Below are 10,055 nucleotides of genomic sequence, written 5' to 3' on the forward strand. Positions count from 1 at the left end.
ATTACAGAATTAAAACTGCCTTTGTTGAATTTATTAAAAAAAAAGTTACACTTTAATTTTTCAGCATCCCAATGAGCAACGGTCCTCAAATACATAGGACCTAAACTTAGCAAGTTAAGTATAACATTTGCAAACTGCTGAAAAGCATCTCAGTTAAATATCACATGTCTGAATTCAAAAGATCAAACCACATGTTCAGAACACCAGAAATTCATTCAACCAGCACTGACAACTCCATTCTTTATACTGCCCACATTTACTACTCTCCCTATCCTTAAAGTACTCCACTGTGATTCTGTAGGTATGCTCACCTCAACTTCAAAGATCACAGATTCAAATCTCCACTCTCAGAACCTGATCATACAAGCTAGAATTACCCCAGTGCAGAATGTGCAGATTTCTAAAATTGTGTTCTGGGATGGAGATCAGTGGTGAGGACAACATTTGTTGACTATCTCTAGTCATAGGAGAAAGTGAGGACTGCAGATGCTGGAGATCAGAGCTGAAAATGTGTTGCTGGAAAAGCACAGCAGGTCAGGCAGCATCCAAAGAGCAGGAGAATCGACGTTTCGGGCATGAGCCCTTCTTCAGGAATGACATGAACTCATTAGCCTGCTTGGCTATTTCAGAGTGCTGATAAGAGTCAACATTATTGTAGGTGTGGAGGTCAGACCAGGTCAGGATTCAGATTTCCTTCTGTAAAGGGCATTCATGAACGAGATAAGTTTTTGAAAATAATCTTTGATGGTTGTCATGTCTGAGCATAGCTTTTAATTCTAGATTTATTCATTGTATCAGCTTCTATGGAGGAATTTGACCCTGGGTTGTTAGATTTCCAACCTAGTTCATTGTCACTACACCATTGTGTCTCCTTAATTACTGATGAGTAATTAAACTAAGAGCCCTATCAGGTGGTTATAAAAGATCCCATGACAGTATTTGGTAGATGAGTTCTTCCTGACATCTTGACCATTATTTATCCCTCAATCAATATCACAGGTAATGTCTTACCTTCCATATGCATTTCTTCGGCACAATTTAGTTGCTGTGTTTCCTACATTTTTAACAGTAACTATGATTCAAACAAAACCTCGTTGCTTGTAATGCTGTCAAATGTTGTGAAAGGTATAATACAAATGAATGTTGTTTTTCCTTTAATTAAAGATTCTATATAAATGCAAGTTGTTGCTGTTGACTGTGTGATTGAAAGATCTCTTGGGAAAGTATTAGAGCAATTATAGCACTGAAAAAAAAATCCCTAAGTGGAAAAGTTAAGAGTATTGAAATCTAGCCACTGATTTTTAAATGTCTTTATAAATTGGAGTTTTGTCAGAGATTTAGAAGTTTGCTATGCAATATTTCAGTTTAAAATGTAAGAGATGAATTAGTGAAGCTATAATCTTATGATAAAGTGAATATGTGGATAAATTAAGAACAGTCGAATGTATAAAATCTGTGATAGATTGATTTATACTTTCTGGACAAAGTATTCAAGTTTATTCCAGGCTGAAAAGTTGATCTTGTTGAGTATGGAGGTTCATAGGGGCTTTGATTTAATAATCTCAAAATGGCTGTGGGATTATGCTGCTGAGTAAAGTTCAGGTACCACACAAACCTTGTGTTGCCTGCTCATTATGATGGTTGCTGCATGCAGCTAGCATTGATAGCACTGTAGATGGTCCAATGTTGTGAATGGTTAAAGTTACCCTACACTTTTCAAGCTAGCCTGCATTTCTTCAAAAGAAAGGTGTATCCCAGCTGTAATAGAGTACTTTAACAAAGGGGCAGGATTAAGCCATTTGAACCCATAAGAACAATCTGCAGAGCTATCCTCCCTGAAATAAGGTCACTAGACTCAAAATGTTGACTCCGCTTTCTCTCCATGACTTGCTGAGTTTCCACAGCAATTTCTGTTTTTGTTTCCGGTTTCCAGCATCCTCAGTAGTTTTTTGATTTGTCAAGATGTTGTTGGCTGAGCAAAACTGTGGAATTGTTCATGGAATTTGCAAGCTCCAGGACACCTGAGATGGTGACCTTCTACCGAGAGATGCAAGGCAACTTTTGAAAAATTTAAGGTGAAATTAGTTCAGCATTTTGTCTATCTTGTATATTTTGTCCACTATCATAGAGGAATGTCCAATGAAAACAAGTTTGGTAGATGAGCAGTTTGAAGTAGGTTGCTGTTGTTACAGTAAAAAATGAGGTCTGCAGATGCTGGAGATCACAGCTGCAAATGTGTTGCTGGTCAAAGCACAGCAGGCCAGGCAGCATCTCGGGAATAGAGAATTCGACGTTTCGAGCAAAAGCCCTTCATCAGGAATGTCTTACACAGCATGGACATAACAACTGCAATTTTTATTATGTGTGCCTGGATTTCGTCATCAAGTGACATTGCTGGTGATTTATAGCTTAGATATGTGAAGCTATCGATATCTTCCAGCATTATCACGTTGTCAGTGCTGATAGGTCATGTGTAGCAACATTCTAGACCATGACTAGGAATATCACTAATTCCAGGGATAGGATTAAATATGAAGGAGAGGCAGACAAATTAGCCACAAAAATAACAGACTTAGGACCTACATTGAGAACAGTTTAGATGATGAAGTATAAGAGTAAGCCTGCAGAGAATTCGCAAACAGATGGTGAAAGCTTCTAGAGGCATATGAAGAGAAAGATTTTTAAAGACAAATATAGGTCCCCTACTGTAAGAAACAGGGGACTTTATAATGGGGAACAAAGAGATGGCAGACCAATTAAATATAGTTCTGTCTTTACAAAAGACATAAATGATATCCCTAAAATATGGGGGATCCAGGGTCTAGTGGGCAGGAGGAATTAAAAGAAATTAATTTTAATAGAGAAATAGTATTTGCAAAGCTAACGGAATTAAATGCATATAGATGCCCAGGGCCTGCTTCATCCCAGAGTACTTATGAAGTGGCCTTAGAAATAGTAGATGTGGAAAGTAGTCATCTTCCAAAACTGTACTCTGGAACAGTCCCTGTGGATCGGAGATGAGCTAATGTAACACTACTATTTAAGATGGGAGACAGAGAAAATGGGGAATTATAGACTGGTTAGCTTGATGTAGATATTGGGAGAAATGTTACAGTCCATCATAAAAGGTATAAGAGAGAGCTCTTGAAAGAAACTGACAGAATTGGACAGAATCAGCATGTATCTACAAAGGGGATGTCTTACTCAACAAATCTGCTGGAATTTTTCAAGGATGTAAATATAAAGTTAGGAGGAAGTGCCAGTGGGTTGATTTACTTGGATTTTCAGAAGGCTTTTGATAAGGTCTCACATGAGATTTAAATGCAAATTAAAGCACATGGAATCGGAGACATGTACTAAAATGGATTGAGAACAGGTTGCAGTCAGAAAACAAAGAATGGGAATAAATGAGACTTATTCCAAGTGTCAGGCAGTGACTAGTAATGCAGAGTTGTTCACAATAGATATGCATGATTTAGATGAGGGAAATAATTGTAATATCTCCACATTTGCAGATAAAACAAAGCTGGATGGGAGAGTGAGTTGTGAAGAGATTGCACAAATACATCAGTGTGATTTGGAGGAGTTAGTTAAGTGGGCAAATGCATGGCAGATGCAGTATAATTTGGATAAATGTGAGGTTATCCACTTTAGTCAGGCAGATTGCTATTTGATAGCAATAAATTGGGGAAAGAGGGGGTGCAACAAGACTCTCCTTGTCACCAGTTGCTGAATGTAAGCATGCAGGTGCAGCAGGAGGTGAAGAATGCAAATGATATGCTATTGAGTCAGAGTTATAAAGCATGGAAACAAATCCTCGATCCAATGGATCCATGCTGACCAGATATCCCCAATAAATCTCGTCTCATTTGCCCATTTGGCTCAAATCAGTCTATACCCTTCCTATTCATATACCCATCTGGATGTCTTTTTAAATGTAATTGTACCAGCCTCCTCCTCCTTCTCTGGCACCTCATTCCATACGTGCACCACCCTCTGCATGAAAATGTTGCCCCTTTGATCCCTTTTAAATCTTTCCCCTCTCACCTTTAATCTATGCCCTCTCTTTTGAACTTCCTTACCCTGTGAAAAAGTCCTTGGCTATTCGCCCTATCCATGTTCCTCATGGTTTTTTAAACCTCTATAAGGTCACCCCTCAATCTCCAATGCTCCAAGGAAAATAGCCATATTTAGCATCCCCCATAGCTCAAACCCTCCGACCCCAGCAACATCCTTGCTGGGATTGGACAAGAATTGAATGCAGTACTCTAAATTCAGTCTAAAAGTGGCTTAACTGATGTCTTGTACAGCTGCAACATGACATCCCAAGTCCTGTACAATGTATGTTGACCTTCATAGCAAAACTCTAAAGTATAGGAGCAGGGAGTACATGGCATTGGTAAGACCACACCTTAAATACTGTGCACACTTTTGGTCTCCTTATCTGAAGAAAGATGTTCTGGCTGATGAGAAATCACAAAGAAAGTTTTCCAGATTGATTCTTGGAATGGCGGGACTGCTGTATTTGGACAGACTGAATTGGCTAGAACTACATTTGCTAGAGTTTAGAATGAAGAGGAATCGCATAGAAATCGATAGAATTTGAACAAGGTAAGACAGGGTAGATGTAGGAAAGATGTTCTCAATCTCAGTCCCAAATGTTCAGGTGTGATAGAAATGGATGCAAAAGGGGTGGGGGAGTTGCATTACTAGTAAAGGAGTATCTCATAGCTGTACTGAGATGGATACATCAGAGGGTTTGTACAACGAGGCACTATGGGTAGAACCCAGGAGTAGAAAAGGTGAAATCACCATACTGGGGTACACTCCAGGTCTCCCAACAGGCAGTGGCAGATAAAGGAGAGAATGTGTAGGCAGATTTTAGAAAGATGTGAAAACAACAGGGTTGTTGTGGTGGGTGATTTTTAACTTCCCGTATGTTGATTGGGACTTCCTTCAGGCTCACGGCTTAGATGAAGCAGAATTTGTAAGGACCATTCAAGAGTATTTCTTGACGCAGCATGTAATCAGTCCAACCAGGAAGAGGTTATACTGGACCTAGTTTTGGGAAATGAGCCCAACCAGATGAATGAAGTTTCATTAGGGGAGCATTTTTGGAATTAGTGACCATAATACCATGAGTTTTAAGTTACTCATGGATAGGGATATCAGCAGCCCTCAGGTGAAGGGAAGGAAATTTACTACAATATTGGCCAGGAATTGGAGAGTGTTGATTGGACGTGGCTGTTTGAGGGTAAATCCACACTGGACATCTGGGACTACTTCAAATGGCAGTTGATAGAACTCCAGGAGTGGCATGTTCCTATGAGAATGAAGGATAGGTATGGCAAGTTATGTGAACCTTGGATGACCAGGGATTTATGACCTTAGTCAAAAAGAAAAAGGAAGCACATGTAAGGTCTAGGAGGATGGGAACTGACAAGTCTTTGAAGTATGCAAGGAGAGCAGGAAAGAACTTAAGCAAGGAATTAGGGCTAAAAGGGGTCATGAGAGGTTGTTAGCAAACAGGATTTGATAAGATCCATCATGGCAGCTTAGTACAAAAGGTGAAGTCAAGTGGCATTGGGGTGAGCTGGCAAGATGGATAGAGAACTGGCTTAGTCATAGGAGATAGAGGGTAGAGATGCTCTTTGGAATGGAGGGTTGATGACTCATCGTGTTATGTAGGGATCAGTGTCAGGACATCTCCTGTTCATGATCTATATAAATGATTTGGAGGAAAACAAAGCTGGTTGAATTAGTACGTTTGCAGATGATACAAAGTTTGGGAGAGTTGCAGATACTGAGGAGGATTGCCAGAAGATAGAGTAGGATGTAGATTGCTTGGAGGCATGGGAAGAAAGATGTGAGGTGATGCATTTGGAAGGTGAAGTACAGGTGGAAATCATACAGTGGATGGCAGAACTCTTAGGAATATTGATATGTAGAAAGATCCAGTTATGCAGGTCCATAGATCACTGAAGGTGTCAGTGCACATAGATAAGGTAGTAAAAAAGGCCTATGGCATGCTTACCATCATTGGAAGGGGCATTGACTAGAAGGGTAGATGAGTTATGTTACAGCTTTAAAGTTAGGTAGCCCACACTTGGAATGTTGTATACTGTTCTGGTCACCACACTACCGGAAGGATGTCGATGCATTGGAGAGAGTACATTGGAGCATTGGTATGGGAGATCTTTGCTATCAAAAATGGTTGGATGGATTGGGTTTGTTTTCACTAGAGTGCAGGAGGTTGAGGGGTGACCTGATAGAAGTTTATAAGATTGTGAATGGCATGGATAGAATGGGAAGTACGAGCCCTTTTCCCAGGGTGGAGAGGTCAATCACTAGGGGACACAGATTCGAAATGCGAAGGGATAGGTTTAAAAGAGATATGTGAGGCAAAATTTTCACACACAGGGTGGTGAGTGCCTGGAGGAGGTGGTGGAAGCAGGCACAATAGCAGCATTCAAGAAGTACCTGGACGAATACCTGAATAGGAAGGGAATAAAGCGATACGGATCCTGTAAATGAAGACCCTTTAAAATGGAAGGCAGGATGTGTCGGCTCAGGCTTGAAGGGCAGAAGGGCCTGTTCATGTGCTATATTGTTCTTGGCTCTTGGTTCTTGGACTTTGTAATCACCTGAGATCAGAACAAGGGGTCACAATTTAAGGATATGGAGTAGGTCTTTTAAAATGGGGATGAGAAGAAATATCTTCACTCGGAGGATGGTGAGCCTGTGGAATTCTCTACCACAGGTACCAGTTGAGGCCAAAATATTGAAGACTTTCAAGAAAGATGTAGATATAATTCTTAGCACCATAGAGATCAAAGGATATGGGGAGAAAGCAGGATCAGGATACTGAGTTGGATGATCATCCATGATTATATTGAATGGAAAAGCAGGTTTGAACAGCCAAATGACTTACACCTGCTCCTATTTTCTATCTTCCTTCTTATTAAACTCAACAAAAGTGGGGGTAAGTCTAGACCTAATATTTCTAACGTTTGACATTTTACCTTCATTTTTTTTTTTACTTTCATGCTAAGAAGACTGAAATGTTAAGCTTTTTAACTTATTTCTTTCCTATTTCTGTAACTAAGATTTTGTACCAAGGTACATTGTACCGAGGATGGCATTGTATGCAGTGACATTGTACACTTTTCACTGTACTCTTGTCCCCATATCTAGTACACGTGACAATAAATCTAAATTAAATATTCAGAAATGAAGTCAGGCAGATGGAAGGCATGTCAGTATTGTAGCAGTTAGAAGCTAATGGCCATAACTCAGATTCTTGACAATAACTGTCCTATATGAGCCAAGAACAAAAGTTCCAGCTGGGGAAAGGCTGCGTTTACTAAAATAAAATACGATTTGGCCTAGGCAGACTGGGAGCTGCTCCTTGCAGAGAAGGACTGCCGGATCACAGGAAGGCATCCAAGGAAGAAATAGTGAAGAGTACAGGACAAATGTTTCCATAAAGACAAAGGATTGGACGAAGACCAGAGAACCTTGGATATCAAGGAACTTAAAGGATAAGATTAAGATAAAAAAAGAGAACATATGGCAGATACCAAGTGATCACTATGGCAGACTGCCTAGAGGACTATACAAAGTGCAGGAGGAAACTTAAAAATGAAATTCCGAAAGGGAAATGAGTGCATGAGAAAACACTGGCAGGTAGAAAAAAGGAAAACCCCAGTGTAAAATGTTAAAATATGTAAAATGCAAGTGAATAACTTTAAAGAGTATATGGCCCATTGAGAACTATAAATTTAATGTGAGTGGACCTGAAAGGTATGAACTCGGCCCTCTGAATATATTGTCAGGCTTTGCAATGGAAAAAGATGCAGGTACAGCCATCAGACTGGAGGACTGAAATATTAGAAGAAATTAATATAGAGGGAGAAAGGAGAGGGACGAGAGGGTTTAACAGTCTGAAAAATTGACACATCTGAAGGTCTGGATGAGATGTATCCAAAGTTGCTGAAGGAGATATCAAGAGCTGTGGCAGTCATTTTCAAACCCTCTCTGGAATCAGATGAGGTGTCACAGGACTGCAGAACGCCGAACATTATAACGTCATTAAAAATGGAAGGGATAGTCAAGAAAATGACAGAAGGTCCATCTAACCTCTGGTGCAGAAGTTATTAGAAAGAATTGAGGAACAGAATAAATCTCCTCAAGATAATCAGCATAAATTTGTTAAGCAGTCATGTTTGACAAATTTTGGGAGGAGGTAACCAGTGTTCCCTTGAATTTTCTTTCTGACTAAGTGGGCCTCCAAGGTTTGTGCACAGTAATGACTTCCAGCACTAGAACTCAATGTTCCCACTATGCAGACCACAATGCCAGAAACCTTGGAGAGCAGCTTAAAGGGAACATTGAAGGTAACCACAAATGTTCATGAGAGTAATACATTGGATGTGGTAAAAGCAAGACAATTGATAAAGTCCTTCATGGCAGATTGGTCAAGAAAGGTAAGGGCCCTTGGGATCCAAGGCAAAATGGCATATTGGATCCGAAGTATGCTGAGAGACAGGAAGGAGAGTGTAATATTAGATATTTCTGTGACTGCAAGTCTGTTTCCAGTGGTGTTGTGCAGGGCCAGAATCATTAAAAACACAGAAATAGAGAACACATACTGGATCATCAACGCCACACTCACAGGAATCCGATTCACTAGAGAGGAAGAAAAGGACAACCAACTCCCATTCCTAGACATGATGGTACAGAGAACACCTAACAGAGAATTCACCACAAGGAAAGCCATACACACAGACCAAGTCCTGAACTACGAAAGTAACCACCCCAACACACACAAAAGAAGTTGCATCAAGACACTATTCAAAAGGGCTACAACACACTGCAGTACATCAGAACTGCAAAAAGAGGAAGAAGAACACCTATACAATGTATTCGCCAAAAACGGATACCTCGGCAATTTCATCAACAGATGCCTGAGGGAAAGACAACGAAACAAGGACATGCCGCAACCCAAAGGACTAGCCACACTACCATACATCAGGAGCATTTCCGAACTGACAGCCAGACTACTGCAACCACTAGGACTCATAACAGCACACAAACCAACAGCACTCTCAGACAACAACTCACCAGGACGAAGGACCCAATACCCAGCATGAGCAAAACCAATGTAGTGTACAAAATCCCATGCAAGGACTGCACAAAACACTACACAGGGCAAACAGGAAGACAGCTAACGTTCCGCATCCATGAACACCAACTAGCCACGAAACGACACGACCAGCTATCCTTAGTAGCCACACACACAGATGACAAGCAACATGAATTTGACTGGGACAACGCTACTATTATAGGACAATCCAAACAGAGAACAGCCAGGGAATTCCTAGAGGCATGGCACTCATCCACAGATTCAATCAATAAGCACATCGACCTGGACCCAATTTACTGACCACTGCAACGGACAGCTGGAACTGACAACTGGAAGCGGCAGATTCAAACCACTATAAATGCTGGAGGAAATATCACAGAAGTGCTTCACAGGAGGCTCCCAAGCACTGATGATGTCACCTAGACAGGGGGCAAAACGTCTGCAACACAAATTCCCAGCTCGGCGAACAGAACCACAACAATGAACACCCGAGCTACAAATCTTCTCACAAACTTTGAAGTCCAAAGATGTGTAGTCCAGGTGAATTGGCCATGCTACATTGCCCGTAGTGTTAGGCGCAGGGGTAAATGTAGGGGAATGGGTCTGGGTGGGTTGTTCTTCTGAGGGTCGGTGTGGACTTGTTGGGCTGAAGAGCCTGTTTCCACATTGTAGGGAATCTAATCTAATATCTAAACATTGGATAAGCTGGGATAGTTTTCCTTAGAGCAGCAAAGATTGAGAGCGAACCTAGTAGAGATGTCTACTATTATAAGGAGCAGAGATAGGGTGAGTAGAAAGTCAATTTTTCCATCATTAGAGGGGTCAGTAACTGGGGGCATAGATTTAAGGTAAGAGTCAGAAGGTTAAGAGAAGAGTTGAAAAGGTTTTTCACTCAGTGATGGGAGTCTGA

Source organism: Hemiscyllium ocellatum, chromosome 4 (genome assembly GCF_020745735.1).
Source record: "Hemiscyllium ocellatum isolate sHemOce1 chromosome 4, sHemOce1.pat.X.cur, whole genome shotgun sequence".
Classification (NCBI taxonomy): domain Eukaryota; kingdom Metazoa; phylum Chordata; class Chondrichthyes; order Orectolobiformes; family Hemiscylliidae; genus Hemiscyllium; species Hemiscyllium ocellatum.